At 37.2% G+C, this 19,371-nt stretch overlaps 1 protein-coding gene across 14 annotated transcripts in view; it reads right to left on the bottom strand.

Moving 5' to 3' along the window:
* The window catches only part of MARCHF1 (membrane associated ring-CH-type finger 1), a 230,722-nt gene that overhangs the window by 161,678 nt on the left and 49,673 nt on the right, over positions 1-19,371 (bottom strand). The window contains exon 1 of one of the 14 annotated variants that reach the window (XM_064710729.1): positions 18,083-18,102. The exons of the other annotated variants lie outside the window; for them this stretch is intronic. The gene's annotated coding sequence lies outside the window, so the exon portion shown is untranslated. Of the gene's footprint in view, positions 1-18,082; positions 18,103-19,371 lie in introns of those variants that run through there. 14 annotated transcript variants of the gene reach the window in all.

Here is a 19,371-nt window from a genome sequence, read left to right as displayed (position 1 = left end):
ACTGGGGGAAGCTGGCTGGAAGGGGCTGATCACTACTTTCAGAAGGGCTGGGCATCCATGAGCAGGGGGTGAGAAGCTGTAGTACCTATTACTTGTTTCTCTTGCTTTTAGTCATAGAATCTGTCCTCTCCCTTCTTTTCATTACTAATAGTATAATTAGGATTATTTATATTTTATTTTGTTTCAATTATTAACCTCACAAACCCTTAATCCATAAACCCTACTTTTTTACCTGATTCTCCTCCCCACTGGAGGGTAGAGGCAGGGAGTGGGTGAGTGGCTGCCTGACACTCAGTTGCCAGCTGGGATGAAATCACCCTACATTTCCCTATAATTTCCTTGGGTTATTCTTGGGTTTTCCAGGCACACTCATCTGCTCACCTTGGAATTTGGCCCAAACATGTTTTGCAGATTAGTCTACATTTCTGGTCTCTATGGTGAAATTCTGTACAATGATTCTGCTATTTTTAGGTAGAAGGCTTCTTTACATGTTTTAGACATAAATAACACCATGGACAAAGGAAGCAAAATATGGCACTTCTACAGAGCACAGGGCAGATCTACAAAAGGAGTAGAACTCAGCCAGTCTGTTGTGCATGCACCAAGTCAGTCCACTTCATGAATATATGCAAATATTGCTGGAGGGATAAACCAAAACACAAATACAAGACCCCTCTGCCTGCAAATAAGAGCAGATAAATATGCCTTTACACCACCTGTATGCTCAACTGCTACCTTTCCTGTGGTTTACTACCCATAGCCAAAGTACATGGCTGAAAATTATCTGTGTACAGACATGAACAAGAGATGCATTTTATCATTCCACTCTAAAAACTTTTATTCTGCATTTTTAATAGGCCATTGAAATAAGCCTGTGGTTAATGAGTGACATGTTTATGATTCTAATGCATTTTATTTTCCAAGCAAAGACAGGTAGTAGAACTGATTCCATCAGTCACTAGGGTCATCCTAAAAACTGCTAATTCAATCCCTAATTGTATAAGCCTAACCATGAATGTGTTTTATTATTTTTCACTGTATTCAAAGTGTTTCTCTTGAATACGTAGGTTGGTTTTCTTGGTTGTAGGTTGGTTTGTAAGAAAATCAAAGTTAAAAATATTTCAGTCAAAATTACAGTGAAAGCTATAAAAAGAACATTAATTTTTTGTCAAACCACACATACTTTGTGTTTACCTATCCATAGGAGGATTCAATTTTGACTCATTTTAAAATACCATGGTAAAAAGATCAGAGATGACATTACCTGCAATAGTAAATTGCATCACATGCTACAGCCTGTGATACATGTGAGATGAACTGGCTAAAAACAGAGCCTGTTTTCAAAAATATTTTTCAAATATGCTACTTCAAAAGTTATGATTTAATCTAATAATAAAATAGAAATTCTTAGAGGACTAACATCCTGCTTTTTCTGAAAATCTGAAAAGCAATAATAAAGACTTTAAGTTATTACAATCTATTCTGCAAATGGCTAAGCAGCCAGGACCGTGTTCATTTATGCTTTGTCCTTTTAAGCTTTCAGGGTGCTGCGTAGCCATAGTAACTATGCTTTTTCTCTGCAAAATCCATTAGCTGGTTTCAGTCTGGGATTCAATACTACCATAATCAAAGCCAAAGATGAAAAAAAAAATTGTGATTAAGAAAAAGATTGTTGGTGACAAGCATTTCTTTTAAAAGCAATTTCTGCATATCTATGCTTTATACACAACAGCAAAAGAAACCAAAAGATTAAAAGGACATCAAAAGATAAATTCAAAATTAATTTTAAAACTAGGTTACCACCAGGAATTACAAACTACTTCAGCAAACTTGATAGTTCAGAGGACTAGGATAAGCTCTATCCTGCATTCTATTTGTATCTTGTTTTGAGTCACAACAGCACTAAACAAGTTCAAATGCAGGCTCAGTCCTGACACTGGTTACAGATAAACTAAACCAATGACATTGACACTGTTTGCTTGAATCGTAATTAAAGAAGGTACACTTGCTAACCAGGAGGAGGCACATTTTTTGCAAGCAATTGGATATATTCCACAGCTGGATTTTGAAAGTGTAGGAATCTATTCCACCAACCATTAATTTAAAAATAAATTCCTTGAGTCTTTGCACTGAATACCATGTTCCTTAACTGAAAATTTTCATTGCCTCCTCAGCTATTTTACTGTTAGTTCATCCTCTGCTGATTGTTCAAATTCCATCTGCTTCTGCATTACATTAGAATCAAACATGATTCAAAGCTAGGATACCTGCCATGGCAAGAGTGTGCATATTTGGGCTGGGGAAGGGGAGAATATCCCCTAATAAGAGAAAATTATCCATAATGGCATTTTATTTCTGCATTCCAGCTTCATATCCTGCCATAGCCCTTCTTGCAACAAGCAACAACAAAGAATGGCAAGGCTGTGGCTGTATAGGGTAAAGACAGACTGCAATACTACTTTTAAGAGACCACAAAAATTACAAAATGAACTCATACTTGCATTCAATAGAACTTAAAAAAATAAACTTCATGAGTTACCTGAATCTAAACCTTCTCCTTTTTCCCTGTAATACACAACTTGTAAAGCCCTGACTTCACTGAAGTTAACAGCAAAACTGCCATAACCTTCACTAGAGCAAAGATTTCACCCATGTATATTTAATGACAAGGATGACACAAGAGAGGATTAAAGGTCATGCTTTCCCTGTCACTACAGCAGAGGACAGAGTCACATCATCATGGCTCCTACACCCAGCTTGTCCAAGGATTCTGTGATCATCAGCCTGCCCTGGTCTACATCAGAATGACAGCACTTTCTGGAAGTCACAGTGTAAACAACACTAACAGTTTCCAGGAGTTCAACTCTCAAAGAAAGATGCATAAAATGCTTCTTTCCAAGTACTCTTGGTTCTGCCTTTCAAAGAAGAACTGCCAGAGGCTCACCTTTACCTCAAAACACTATGAGCATACTGAGGAAGTCAGGGATGTCCTAAACAGAACATTTTGACAAGAGACTCTGTCATTAGCACTGACTGCAGAATTTCATCCAATCAGCTGCAGAACAAAGCACTTCTGTATATATTGACAGAATACTCCATGAACTGCAATATTAGGAGAAGATAGGTCCTTTGCTTTTTCCACCCAGTCTTTCGGATGCAAAAACTCATAACAGGAAGCAGCAGCAATGGTAAAAATCACAGAAATCAAATCCAGCACTGAATAGTATTTGGAAAAATAGAATTCCAAAAAAACCCCACCAAAACAAAACAAAAAACAACCAAACAAAAACTGCAAAAACAACAAATCAAAAAAGCTGGAGATTTCATAAAGTGGTGTAGGCACTCCCAGCAGACTTGCAAGTGTTGCAGAATCCAATGAGAGCTTTTGCAACTAACACAGCTTAGAATGCCTTGAAAAACACCAAAAATTTTCTGTTCCCACAGGCTTTAAATCAAAATACTTTACAGCATTGTCTATGTACATGCCTGTTTAGGTAACTTTAACATTCACCCACAATTACTCCATAAAATTTTTCTGTCAAAATTCAAAAGCCATTTTCCCTTCTTTTTCTCATTAAGCTGAGAGAGACACCAAAATTTTAGGGTGCTTATTTTCATAGCCTTGGTTTTTCCTGGATTTAATTAAGGTGTTAATGCCTTTCAAGACCTAAGAATAAGCCACAAGTTTTAAGTTATGAGGAAATACAAGCTAAACTTATCTTTAAAACCTGAAGTACCTATTAAAATAAACTTGGAAGAGAACTGGTCATTGGAAGTTTTATTTTGTTTGGCATTAGAAAACAAAGGAACTTCACACCATAAAAATATCTATTTGTCATCTTCATCTGAGGAAGCTCTCTAAGGATGTTTTCTATGTCCAAGGATATCACTTCTTTCACATAAACCTCCCTGCTTACTCTCCATTCCAGTATCTGCAGTTGCCATAGTTACCATTTTGCACGACCACACTGTGAGTGGTGACCTCACTTTCAATAAATCCCCAAAGGCTCAAAGTTTGCAAAATATTTCAAGGTTTGTGCAGAAATTTTGCCATGAATTTTCACTAACACACTGGCAGGTGCCAAGGCACTTTCAAACAATGTCTCTTTTTGAAGACTGTATATTGTATTTGCAAACTTTCAGCCACAATGAGAATACAGGAAGTGAATGAAGGTATAGGAACCGGAATCACAGCAAAAGTCATTAAATATATTCTGAGAATTTCAACATGCAATTTTCATTATGATTCAAAAAGTTTTAAATAAGGAAGGTGGTCCAAGTAGAATCAGGTTTCCTCTTTCCAAATTCCAAAAATGACAAAGAAAAATCCTTAAAAATTCCTAAACCACAAGTTAGTAAACAGGACCAAGTTACAGCATTAATGGATTCACCTTCCATAGATGCTTTCATCATAGCTACCATGAACACAAAAAACACAATCAGAAATCTTTCTCTTGAGCTTGACAGATGGCAAAAACAAACCATGTCATGACTGTAACAGATAAGTCACTTAACTACAGCCTCCTAATAAAAAAAAGCAGATATATTGGATTTCTGCATGAGGTTCCACAGCTTAGCTCTTAAGGAAGAGGAATATAAAGAATGCTGCTTAGAGGAATTCTGTGCTGTGTTTGAAATCCTTAACATGATACAGATTACTATTGACTGATATATAAAATTCAGGTACACATTACATCTCTCCAAGAAGCAGAATCTCTAGAAATTAATCTATATTAACTAAATGCAGTGCTGGACTTTAGACCCTGCTAGAAGCTTCCAAAGAAAAACTCTTCTTACTACTTTTCCTGCAGATGACAAGCACACACATGATTATGGAAACTGTCCTACCTTCCAAATAAGTGATTATCACAAATATAAAGTAAAGATTGAATAACTTCCAATACTTTCTTTTAATAAATTAGAATAAACTACATTCTATTCAATTTTTTCTATCCTGTTAGATCACAGGCCTTACACGCCACTCAACTTTTGTGTTTCCTACACCCCAAATCAAAAGAGAACATGTTGAGATGAAAAGAACCCATCTGGATTACATGAATATGATGCTAACAGGGAAAGGGACCTAATGGAATTATGAAAACATCATACCCATCCACTTATTAGCATACATAAAACTTTTAAATCAGAATTTTTTTGTCACAGAGCATCTCTAGCTCAACAGTTAACACTAAGGATCAAATGTGAGAGAAGGTTATTTTCATATTCATCCTGTGATCTTTCATATGCAAAGCAGCATCACCCTGTTCCTTATCTCTCAAAACTCCACTCTTCTAAGAACACACTTGAAGATTCTGCATTGGCTTTAACCTTAGAATAACAATGACTAAAAGCCATCTGTGACAGCCCAGCACCTTGCTATAGATGCATTTATTTCCCTGCTTGGTATATTTGGCATCTTTCTCACTTATAATGTCACTAGATTTTTTAAAGTTACTCTTCTGCTGACACTAACCCTGCTGATCTCAGGTTTCCCCATGCAGACAGAGCAACTACAAGGGTTCTTGTCTTTCCGCCCTGTTCTGACATGAAAACAAGAGGACACTGGAAGATCAGTGGATTATCTACAGCTGGATGAAGCAGATATTAATGCTTCCCATGAACCTCAGAAATCAGGAAAACAGATTTCTGTACTTGTTGACTGGCTTTTTAGATCAATTACTGGTGTCTATGCACAGACTACTGCATTTCCATGTGTATTTAAAAATCCTTGCCCACACCAGCAGTTAGTATCAATCAAGTTTTCCATCTAAAATCAAGAGTGATCAACAATGAAAACTGTCCACAGTGTTGAGCTCAGAGCACTGTGGATCAGAAGCACCAAGTGCAGCTGTAGGCCAGTCATCAAAGACACACCCCAGGAGTCAATAGGAGAACCAATACTGTTCAATATCTCCATCAATAACTTGCAAGGTGAGACAGAGTGCCCCTTCAGCAACTTCACAGACAGTGCATAACCAGGCATAGTGGGTACATCAGAGGGTTGTGCTGCTGTGAAGAGGAATCTTGACAGGCTGAGAAAAGAGCAAAATACCTGAAATGCAACCAAGAGGAAGTGCAAAGTCCCGTTCCTGCGGAGGAACACCAGGCACCAGTATGGGCTGGGGGCCAAATTGCAGGAAGCAGCTTTGCCAAGTGGGACCTGACAGTCCTGGTAGACAAGCTGACCATGAGCCAGCAGTGTGCCCTCACATCAGAGATGGCCCAGAGCACCTGACCTCCAGGAGGTCAAAACTGGAGCTTCCTTCCCTCTGTTCAGTACTAGTGAGAAACATCAGGAGGGCTCACTCCAGCCTCAAGCTCCCCAGTACAAGAGAGCACAGTGAAGAACTTCAGTGAAGGGCAACAAAGATTATTAAGGGACAAAATCATCTTTTTCTATGAGAAGCTGAGAGAGATAAAGGCACTCAGCATAGTGAAGAGAAGCCTCAGGGATGGGACACAAAAGAAAGAGAGAGACTGGAGTTTGCCAGTGGTGACCAGTCACAGGACAGAGGCAACAGGACACAAACTGAAATGCAGGAAATGGCAGTAGAACATCAGGAAAGCCTTTCTTATTGTGACATTGGGCAAACACTGCAAAATGTCACCAAGGTGGATTGTGGAATCTTCATTCTTCTACAAGATCAAAATATTACTTGATGCAGCCCTGCAGTCCCTTCCAAGCTCAACTGTTCTGTGAGTCTCTTAGGAATGAACATGTCTGGTTTTAAAATGGGGAACGCAGGTAAGGTTTCTCACCCACACTGAGAGTTATGAGTGTCTACACAGTGTTTTGTTATGATCCACACTATGTTCTTGCATAGAGTCAACTTCATGATGAACTGAACTACTACATTCTCATTATGTGTGCCTGTTGCTTTGAAAGTAATTATTCTCATATTGATCAGCAATGTTAGTGCTCAATTATTTGTGAAAAAGAATCTTAAATAAACTAGGAAAAAGTATTTACAACAATGAGTGTTCTGTGATTTTTCTTCAATTGCCTTACACTATAATTTTTTCATAATGTGAACACTTGGATTGCATTGTGTAGATTTTTCAAAGTACCATCTGTTTTTCAAGTCCTCATAGATTTTGCCATTAATAAATCTAAATCCCTGCCATCCTCATTCACTATACAAAACAGGCATTGCATATCACTCAAAATATGAACAAAAATTCTCCAAATTTGAAATTCTCTATGAAGTGAGCTGTATCTCTCATTTTGCATTTCCTACTTATCAGACAACTGTTTTACAATTTAAATGTTATGTCAACTCATCCATAACCTTCTTTTATGTTCTATTTCAACACTTTGTGAATAAAATATTAATCTATCATTTAAATTAGTATTTAATTGAAGAAAACTCAGTTCTCTCAGTTCATGAATTTGAGAATTTACAGTACCTAGCTGTCAAGTGATATCCAGCAAGCTGTCATGAGGAAGAAGTACTACACATACCTTCCTGTCCCCAAATGCTGGCTCCTATTACAGGCCTTCATTCCTAACACAGCAACAGGGAGTCATTTTACTTCTCCCTGAAACAATTTTTCCCACCTACATATCCAGCTAGAATTTCTTCCTCAATTAAAATCATCACTACCTTATTTTTCTTTATGCTGAGTACATTTAAATCTAGGTGTTTTCCAAGCTTAGTTAAAAGGAGGCTGCTAAGATGACCCTTTTCCTAAAATCAAGGCAGGAAGTAACAGCAGAAGAAAAAAAAAACAGAAGGATTTTTGAGGTAATACTGAGTTGCAACTGTTTATGAATCTACATCTGCAGAAACCAAAAGAAAGTCCAACACAGGGTGAAGGATCCATAACCAGTGACAGGGTGTATAAACTTCCCTAGGTCACAGAGTATTGAAGTTGGCGATATATTGAAGTTGGAGGGGAGATGACCCACCCTGCGTTGATCAGCATCGACTCCACTTTATTGATCAATCAGGCACTTTTTATAACAGTGTTAATTCACTTCATGCATACCGCAAAATCTGAGCTCACAATAGGTCAGAGATTACACACCAACTCCTCCTTATGTTTCCAATACCAAGATTTGGGTTCTCAAAATTATTCTTGCTTTCCCAAAACAGCCAAAGATAGAACATCCACTTGTTATGAGAAAGCTGCCTGAGAACTCTGATGTGCAAGGCTCTCAAGGCCTTCATATTGCCACTTTTACCTGTAGTTAAAAATAACCTGAGAACCTCTGCTGTTCACAGAAACAGGGTGTGAGAATCTGCTCCTCACAGCTGCTTTCTAAGCCATCTCTGAAAAAATCTCCAACAACAGAGAATCTGGTACTTGCTTCCTCATGACAATAAAATACACTGGGGGTGACTTAGAAGCAAGAGAGGTGTCATGACACAGCTTTTTGCTTCTGTACTATGATTTCTTTAAAGAGGAAATAAGATTTGCCATCCCTGATGGTGCCACCCTGAAGCAGCATTTAGGTGACTGCCTCTCCTGGTGTGCCTCTTTGATAAATTAACAAAGTCTTACTTAACAAGCCAGAGGAAGTAAAACCACAGCTCCTGCATCTCTAAGATGCAATGTAATGAAAACGCTGCCCTGAAGTTGGAGCAAAACATCTAAGTTCATGCCTCAGGCAATCCAATTTCTGGAACAGGAGAATCATTCAAGGCACTGTCTGACCAGTACCAGCCTCACTCACTTAACATTTTCTGTCCACATTATGGATACTATATTCACGAAATCTACACTGCATTACTTCTTTTTTCTGGGGCAGTGCAGTAGCATATCTTGGCATTAATTAAAACAAACCACAATACTATAATTGGTCTAGAAAAATTGCGCAACATACTTTTCCAGACAACATGTATACCCTAAATTCCTAAAGTGAATGGCTAGTGTTAAGAAAAATCTTAATTAACAAACTGCCACAGGACCACAAGTATTTTTAGCTGAAACTTTTCACCTTTCTCCGGAAAAAACCAAAACCAAACCAAACCAACAAACCAAACCCAGCTCCATTTTACTTATGCACAAGCAAGGTACATCATCTCAGACTTTTTTCCTAGTAAATTCTCAAGGAATACCAGCATTTCAACCACTGCTACATTGAGGTATTCTACCCTTCATAAACTCAAGATATTATTTAACTATAGAAAACATGAAAATGCCATCATCAGTTTGTTCCAAATTTTTTCCAGTAGCTGACTTTTGAAGATCAAGGGAGCTTCACTAGAATTTAAAAAGGGGGTTAAGATCTTAAGGTGGGGGATAAAAAAAGAGAAGAAAGCTAAGATCTGTAATTTAAACAATGGCTGGCATTTGCTTCTACTACTTCAGTGAGTTGCTGCACACTGCAATGGTCACTCAAATTTACCACAATCCAAAATCCATTCAGTGGATTTATCTGCACTACTACTTTAGTCATCAATTGAAGTCATCAATTACAGTAAATTCTGATAAATTGATGCAGCACCTTTTTCTTGCAAATAAGTTGGGATGAAAAATGAAATCTTGGAGTAAGGAATTCAGTTCTAAAGGGTAACCAGAATGAAGTTTTGGACACAGTCATTTTCCCCATCCCTGCACAGCAAATTTCTGGTTACTGGTCTCAGATCAAGCCTGAAACTCCAGCAAGAGTCTGGTTTGTAACAAACTCCAGGCAGCTCTTTTTCAATCTTCTAGAATCTTTCTAGCCATCTTTAAAAACTGAACTCACAGAAGCCAGACTGCTTCTCCAAAGCCCATCTTACTGCTTTTTTTTTAGCCTTTCTAGCAGCTGAGTGAGTCTCTGACTCCCTGCTCCACCCAGCCTAACAAAGCCACTCTCCCGGCAAAAAATGGGGAGCTGCTTCCTGGCAAGGCACTTCTTCACTTCACCCCTTCATTGCCAAGATTTCTTCCAAAAACCGTTTCTCAGCATCTGAGGGATGGCAGCCCTCTTCTACCATGCTCCAGCTATGTTCCTTTCAGGAGAAGCAGACACAGAGCAGGTAATAAACTGCAAACCAACTGCACAGAGCAACCATCACACAGCTATGCAGATTCTTAAGTGATCAGGTAAATAACATCTCTACAGATGTGCAAATTTGGAATGATTTGAGGTAAAGTTCATATGAGAAACATATTTATGTAGATTCCTTTTTGCCATCAAAACAGCATTTGTTCTCTGCTGCTTACGCATGTTTTTCCAATACACTCTGCCTCATTGAAGCACTACATGCTGTTTAAAATACACTAAGGATCCCACTTTTTTGTCATTAATTACTTCAGACATCGAGTTCTGCAACTCAAAGCTCATCATCTCAAAACTCAATCACTGTACTGCACTTAAGTAAATATCCCCAAGATACATCATCAAGCACATTTTCCACGTCATCTGTAGAGGCTGAAAATGGTCCTTCTATTACAGTTCACTTAAAATGGAACCAAATTGAGAAAGAAAACTATCATCATCTTCCAGGTCCCTGCTGAGATGTAAAACCTCAGAGAAAAAACAAATTAGATCCTTCAAAAAAGGAAAACAAAACCAAAAAACAAACCCAGCAAACAAAAAAAAAAAAAAAAACAAAACAAAAAAACCATCCTACCCACTAACATAGCTAGCACTAAAGCAAAGCTACCCAGAGTGCCAATCAGAAAGGCCTCTGCGGTCTGTGTACAAAAACATGCTTCTGCCCTCCAAGACAGAGTCCAATCAACAAGAGCAAGCAGGGATTCATGTCCTTATGGATGCAGTTTTCATGATCCTGTGGCTGCATCTTGCATAACATCATATATTGGTAAATCTTGTCAAATTAAGAAAATATCTCTAATTCTCAGAGCTGCCATCACATGTCTTTTAGTTAACACTAAACACTTTTGCTCAGAGTAACCAACTCTGAAGTCTCTCTCCAACTATTAGGAGGAAAATCCTTATTTTACCCAAATTCTTTTCATGTAATCCAGAAAAAGAATGACAGCATGTAACTATTAAACTGCTTTGGATATGGCAAGGAGTTTAATATAACCACAACTGATGTTCTGGTGGGCCCTTCCCAAAACTGCCAATAGCTCCTCACAAAAATCACTGCTAAATCAGGAAAGGGAAACCAGAAGATGTAAACTAGGGAAAAAGGTAATAAATACCTTCACATTTGAAAGCCCCAGGTGGTCTTCTGACATAAATTCCTACTGCTCTGCTTTCTGCTGATTTATTAGTAATTAATATATACATATATAGAATAGAAAACCACTCATAGGCAAAATTCATAGGTGGATTATGGCTATTTACAATAAGGTAAATGATGTCTATAAGGATGTACATTTGTCTCTTCTGCTCTGCCAGAATAGTACTGAGTACCAGGTTTCAGGCCACAGCTTTAGGCAACCAGTGAGTGGTCTAGCTTAAAGAGAGCTACAAGGCTGTAAAAGAGGCTGGAATAAAAGAACAGAACTACCCCCCTCCATAAGTGAAGTAGAACTGCCTCCCCCATGGGATTCATTTACTTGTGCAAAACCAAAGTTTTCCAGTTGTAAAAGCATCTGGCTCCTGATCTACCTAGGCTCATCAGAACTCTGTCAAAGGCATTTAATGAACTTAAACCTTTCCACATAACTGTAGTGCAAAACCAAAATCCAAGTATTTTCTATCAAGGACAAGAAAAAAAATGCATGCACAAACCTCTTTCTTAAGGAAAGAAAAGGCAATAATTAAACTCCAGACAGATGCTATCCACCAGGCAGTCTACCATCCCCAACTACTACAGTGAGGTGCTCACAGAATACACCACACCATCCAATTGCCAACACAGCTGGAAGAGCAAGCACAGGGCTCGAAATCTTGGGAGTCTCAAATGGATGGTGAATGAACAATTACCCTATTGAAAAAACAAATGGAAGAAATAACAAGTCTGGGTAATGTTGAATCTAACTACTGTTTCTAGGTTTTTTCACTACAAATCACTTAATGCACAAAAGGAACACTAATGACAAATTCATAACACATCTGTCAGTAAGAAACAAGACAAATCCAAGGACATGAATTGATATAGACAATATTTATCTTCCTTTTTTAATCTAGACAACAGACTGACTGACCTGCCACAACAAAACCAAAACCTCTGATATTTGACCTGTTGTACCTTGAGAAATCCCTCCCCAAGCAAAAAATTAAATTTTATGCACACTAGTCCAGCAGATAGCTTGGATTTTATGGCACAGTCCAAGAGTTTATGTCCTTCTACTGCTTCTATTTGCTCCCAAAGACCTCGCTTTGTGCTGAATAGACTTCTTCACAGCAGTATTTTATTCTATTCATTTTTTTATTTCTATTCATTCAGATTCATGTTTTAATTATCACAGGAGCAAGAGCTCCAGTATTGCAATTCTTGCTCCTTTGTGAGAAAAAAAATAAAGACAGTATCTATAATTGTTTTTTTCACTGCCTGGTTTAGATTCATAAACATACTGTATGGGGAGACAAATTCTCCCAGGACTAGTCTAATTAACAAGCCATCAGCCATGCTGATTACAGGTACTCTCAGAGAACTTTAAAACCAATAGTTCTCAAAGTAACTGCAACTCTCGTGCGCTGTTTCAGGGAACAGTTTTGCTTTTTCATTTTAATAGAGTATTGCAATGTTCACAGAAGAGTAAAATACAGAGAGATTTTTTTTTAATTGCTTTCTAAAAGCATGGTGGCCTATTACTTTACTCACATATTTACCACTGCGCTTATCAACTAAAGAAAAAAAAAATTATGCTATGAAATATTCTCAGTTTGGGGATGTAGATCGTGACTTTACATTTCAGAATAAAAGAAAGTGAAGCTATGTGATTATGTGATTCTATGATTTTGAAACAATCATGTCAAATTGGTTGGAGAGCAACCTGCTGAGGGAGTTTGTTGCTCAGGTTATTAAAATGCTGAGGGTTGTTTAAAACAAAGGTTTATAGTAAAGGGCTAATTCAGAAAAAAAAATCTGCTTTCTTGCAAGAAATAGTTCATGATCCAAAGGTCCTTTAGCCCTACCATTCAGACTGGTACAAAGCACCTAGGCTAGAGGACACCTCAGCAGTTTTTCAAGTCATGAAAAAAATTCCCAGAAGAGACATACAATTATGAAAAAATTCAAGTTTTGCCAATGAAAAATTCTGCTCTTGCACGAATGCTATTGCACCAGCATCCAAAACCATTGCATGCACAATCAGCCCAATGATTCGGGGCCAGATTATTACTAATGACAGTCCACAATCTCCTTTTTTTTTTTTAACTGCATTGTATTCACAAAGAGAAAATCTTCCTTAAATAGGATACACCTTCCAAAAGCTTTCTATTTCACAGCCACAACTTGAAATGCAAGCAGGGTGAATGCAGCACCAAATAATCAACACATCCAATGTGAACCCCCAAAAGACTCCATCAGTAACGATGGTATTTCACCACTGGACCCATACAATATGTATCTTTTGCTTCTCAGAGTTTCACTAATTAATAAATGAAGCAAGAACTTAGCTCTTTAGTCATGAGAAAACTATAAAAGTTTCAGGAAGTAGCCCAAAAACACAACTCTATCTTAAAGAAGAAAGGGAAATGATTATAGAAAAAAATTATTATTTTCTTCTATACAAAGAAACATGGTGTGTTATTCAGGACATAATTATTAGAAATAATAGTCTGAGGTTAGAACAAAGAATAAATGGGATGCCAAAGAAAGCTTTTGTGTGTTGATATTTATTAGGCTATAAAAAAACCTGCTAAAAAGAATGCAGCTGAAACAGCGAGGAATTTACAGTGTAACAAAGCAGATAAATATATAAGGTACTTTTATGCCATACTCATGAAAGTGCAAATTACAGCTTCATAAGTTTACTTTATACCTTTGATATCTATTATTCATTCCATCATTTTTTGCTGAAGTAAATATTTGAAAAGAAAATAACCACAATATTTCCTTGCTCCACTAAACAATACATCAGTATTTAACTCCTCAGTATTCAAAAAGTCATGAATAACACCCCTGCCCTGAGAAAATGCAGGAACACTTATCATACTCTGTTCCATACTACTCGGGCAGAATTTTAGCATTTGAAACAGTCCAATAACAGAATGTGATATCCTTTTGAAAATAAAACTATGTAATTATTATAAAAGTAACTATAAATATTTTAAATACAAAAAATAGAAGTTCCAGCTTTAGTTTTAGCTCTAGAAATTTTTCTTCTGACTGTACAAGCTTCAGGTGCATCAAACAGATATTCCATAATAGCAGCAGTACATAACTATACCAGCAGCAAAACATAACTATAATAGGAGGAATCAGTCATTCATCATTCTATGACAAGTTTAACCTGTACAATTTTCACCATATACCCTTACATCTTTAACAATTTTTCTCACTCCATAATTATATAAAGCCAGTCAGTATTTTATAATGCTTTGGTGTTTTATGATGCTTTTGTAAAAACAAGCCTAGCTTGCAAGCAATGTCACTGTTCCACACAGAACTTACTGTTGCTTTGTTGCATTCCTTATTCCTAGAATTCTCTTAATCTGCAGGGAATAATATACTTTAGACCTGTGAGGTCAAAATTCAGCCACGCAACTACATGGAATAAAAATGTAAATAAAGAAATATATTTAATATTACATAGACTGCTGACAAAATTCTGAAATTTCCCCTCCTCCCTCTGTCCCACCCAGTTCTTCTCACTATAACAAGGCTATTTCCATCTGCGGTTATGCCTACACTAGGATTATGTTATTATAATGACTTAATAGCTAAATCTCCCTTGTTATCAAAACCACTGATAAAGTTAAGGAGCACATAAAAGCCAAGTATTACTGTTTTCATTTATCATATAACAAGGACTCAAAGACCTTATACGTAAAACCAGCGTTTCCCTGTCTTATTTTAAGGTTACTTTTCCCCATGGAAGACAGCAAAACAATTCTGCCATTCAATGTGACAACTCATCAGTGCAATAAGTAGAATTAGCTCTCTAATTCCAAGTAGAATTAATTCAACAGACTTCTTCCTGAATTATTTATTTACTAACCAGCACTTCATAAAACTCCTCTACAAATCTAGATTGGAAACACATTTTTATGATTAAACCTTATAAATTCCACCAGGGGAAAAAACCATGCCAAAGAGCTGATTTTGATTATAGGAAAAATTCTACCTACATATGAATGATGGAAGTTTCTTAGCAAAATAGATTATTTGAAATGTTTCTACTGTTACTATAAATACTATCATTTTAAACTGCGGCTAAACAACAAAAGATATGAAAAGTACCAGGCTGCAAAAACAAGTGTTCTATTCCATCACAAAAACTCTATATTGAGAGTCAGTAGCCGACAGCACAATAATAGCATCATATTCTTAGAACTGTGCAATTTTTTAAAATTTAAATAGCTACAATGTAGTACATATAATCCAGGAGAGAGGTGGAGAAAAATCACCATTGATTCTCTATCTGCTCCACAATAAGCAATTGGACTCAAGAACTGAATAGTGCAGATTAGCATTAGAATACCAGTCAATTATTACTAGCAGTAGTACAGCAATCTGAATGGACAGTACTCTGAACAAATACATGCAGAGTTAACCAGAGCATGGAGGCCAGCAGATGGCTGAATAAAAAGAGCCAGGGATTCCTGTTAATTTCAATTAGTGATGCAATTCACTCTTACCTTGTACACCCTTTGGATGTCTGTACTATTCCAGCATGATGATAAAAACCAACAAACATATGATTATAGTAGAGAAGAGCTCTGAAGATGCCCACAGCATGTACGTTTTTCCCCACCAAAGTATGAGTTCATATTCAAAAAAAGGGACAACCAATAAGGAATAAGGACAGACTTGAAGTATTCTGCAATTATGTCCTGTTCCTGTGGAATGACAGATCTTGTGGACCAATTATAAGGGGCTGGGAGCTTGATACATTTCTCTCTCAATGGAAGGACAAAAGGGTATTAAGTAGAATGAAGTGTTCCTAAGTGTCAGCTGTCCTCAGTAAGAGTCCAAGGGAGTAGTCTGCCTTTGACCAAATTTTTGTAAGAAGGAACATTTAAGTGCTCCTGAATCCAAATATAAGAGCTCAAGGCAGCTTTGTATAAGCAATTGCCTTCATGGACTGACAGCGCTGACCACCAATGATGCACTAAGGTAAATCAGAGAGGCAATGAGGGAAGGAAATACAATTGTAATGGCAGACACCCAGGAGTATCAGGCAAGCATCACACTGGGACACAAAGCAGAGATGAAACTTTCAGCACTACAATAATCATTTCATGGAGAGCTGGTTAGGCAAACCATTAGAGACGCAGTCCCAGAGTGTGCGCAGGATCTTGTTCAATTTTTTTTCTATTGAAAGGCACACTAATAATGAATTCAGACTCAATACCACTACAGGAGTTACAAAAGCCAAAAAATCCACCACAGCTGTACGTGATTTCCAAAAGGAAAAGGACACAGAAATGAGGTAGCCTATTAAAAAGAAGATAGAACTGCTAAAAGAATTGAATCCCACAGACAATCATGTCCCTCACTGAAAGAGACCACACTGAACACAGTGCCAGCAGACATCACTCCTTAAGAAAGAATTTATTAAAAGGTAAAAGGAAACTGAGGTAGAGAAACAGGCGAAGAGCAGCTTTCAGAAACAACAAAACAACAAAAACTTCATTCATTGAAAAGCTACAGTTAATCCCAGATTAAGGTAAAATGAATCATACACCTTGGTAGATTAAAAAATAAAAACAGGTAAAGAAAAAAGTCTGAGTAATAAGTCAGAAATGAAAGGTACACACTAAATACAATCCCATCCAGGGCTAGGCAGAGCTTTTTCTGTTGGAAACATATTGCTTGCTATTTTATCACATTCCTAAATGTTACCTATCAAGACATGCAGAGCTTCTGGTGGTTCTACTCTTGAAAACATTTGTCAGCTAAAATTCAGACAGTACCTTGTTTTGCTGAAACACAGAATGTGGAAAAAAAAGAATGGCTGGCAAAGATCTTGGTTCTAAAATCTAATTAAGAAATATGGCTAGCTGTAAAACTGCATTTATGCAGAAAGTAGAAATAGTGACAAACTGTCTCCATGAAATTTCTGTTTGTTTCAAGGAAAAGCAAATGTGAAACTGCTTGCATTGGTGTATTCCTTCAAAGACTATTCCTTGACAAATGAACATTTATGTCAACCTCATGTGGTTGCCAGCTTTCTAGTAACTTTGTCATGGCCTTCTATTCCTGTTGCAACAAAAACTGGAAAAATTTGACATCTAAGGGCCTAAATTGAATCACATACCTATCTTACCCTTACAGTCATGTGATATATATACTGTCAGATAACAATGTCTCCTGTAGTCAGCTATGGCTTTATTATTTTATATATTATCTTAGTTACATTTTTCTAATTTGCATTTTTATATAAAAATAACAGTGTTGACCTACACAAAACTGAGGGTTTACTGAATAAATGCTGAAAATGCATTGGTTATGAAAACAATACTATGATGTCATCAACTGTGTTCTATTTATCAATGGCTACATCTGAACTCCCTCTCTCCTATCAGACCTGAGATATGCCAGCAAAGACAGTATCTCAAGAAACCCTGACACAGATGTAATCCTGATGTTCATGACATGTCTGTCACAAACAAGTTGCTGATTTCTAAGTGTACAATAAATTATGTTTTCAGTGCACTTCCTTTATTTGGTTCAGGTTTCCCCCAATAACAGAGCCAAAAACGGTGAAAAAATAATGAAGAGAAAAATGTAAGGTTATTACCACATGTACACATAGAACTATCTCTCATTGCTATACTGTTTTTCTGTCTGGAGATGAGTAAAAAAAAGAAATAACTATCAGAGGAAAAAAAAAACCAAGCACAAGAAAAAAAACAAAAATGATCAACAAAAAGTCTGAAAATGAGCACTTCATATAAACAAACCAATTACTTGAGATCCCAGAAGAAAACAAAACCAAAACAAAGTGAATCAACCAACAAAAAACACTCAAAAACCAAAAAACGCACCTCACCAATATCAAGAGCAGTACTAACACTCAAATCTGTGTATTGGGATATTTAAAAAATGTCACAGGTTTTTACCTCTATGCAGGCATTAGGGCGCAGACAACATATTCTGTGCTCATTCTTCCCTAGAAATAGAAACATGGCGAGGATTCTTCCAGCTTCACGGATTCAGCTTGTTCAGGACAAGCTCACTACAAAAATCTCAACAAAGACTTTCAGGCAGTTTTTTAAGTAAAGCCTAGCATTACTTTCACTCCCCAGAAGAGCTGTTTCTCTGCCAGCACTGCTCTTTACCAGTCCTTGTGCTCAGCTCCCACAGCAACTCAAAAGAAATACTGTGCATTTACAGGCAATGTGTTTTGTTTTGCTCTAAGATCTACTAAAAGAGTTTTTCCAATTATCTCCAACCTTAAATTCATTATATACTCTAACTACCACAATTTCTGATCAAAAAACTAAAAAAAACCAATCAGTACACGTGGAAGAGATGTCAAAAATATTTGGATCACAGCAAAAAAGCCAGCTGATCCAACACAAGAGCCTGAGGCATGAGAGACAGGTCTCATGAGCACTGGTCCTTCAGTGCTCCCTCCAAAGAAGTGGAGCGAGAAGATGGGCAGAGGCTGGTTACAGTGAAGAGACAGTTTAGCATGTAGCTCCTTAACTGTATTTTAATCCATTAGTCGTCAAATTCCCATTTGTGTTTAGTGTTTACAAAAGCATAAAGCCAGGCATAACCACACACGTGAGCTTAATGATGCTGACAGAGTAAGTGTGCAAGAAAACTTGGAATTTCAAGGAATGAGTTCAAGGTTAAAAGGTTGCTACATACCCTTTTGTCTCTCTCATTTATCCATCAATAAAGTAAAATATTACACAGTGTGTACTCATAGAAGAAAACCCACACTCCCAAAAGCTATGCTACAGCTTGAGAGAGGACATTAAGATAAACACCCCACAACACTCTCTGGGGAACAACATGGGAAGATGTGCTGTGTGAGAACAAGCTTATAAATCAATTCTTTCAGAGTAAAACTAGTCTTCACATGGGCAATTTTTAGGTCAGGACTTAAGGGAAAGCAGGTAAGAAGAACAGGTCCTACACACAGTAGGGTTTTTTGGTTTTAAATAAAGTGCATTAAGTAGGAAAAATGATGCCATTATTGTAACTGAACAGCTTCAGTACCAAGTTCACAAAACAAGGGTTTGGGAACGAAAAGGAACAGCAACAACAGATGTTTATTGATCTCTATGAAACAACTTGGTCAAACATAGGAAATACATTTCAGTATTATACTTTAGTGGAAGGGTTTACTCTAACTTAAGGTGGATGTGGTAGAACACTTACTATATTTCTTTGTTTC

The sequence above is a fragment of the Zonotrichia leucophrys genome, chromosome 4, assembly GCF_028769735.1.
Source record: "Zonotrichia leucophrys gambelii isolate GWCS_2022_RI chromosome 4, RI_Zleu_2.0, whole genome shotgun sequence".
NCBI lineage: Eukaryota > Metazoa > Chordata > Aves > Passeriformes > Passerellidae > Zonotrichia > Zonotrichia leucophrys.
The sequence above is the reverse complement of the archived record's forward strand: the minus strand, read 5'-3'. Positions and strand labels throughout refer to the sequence as shown.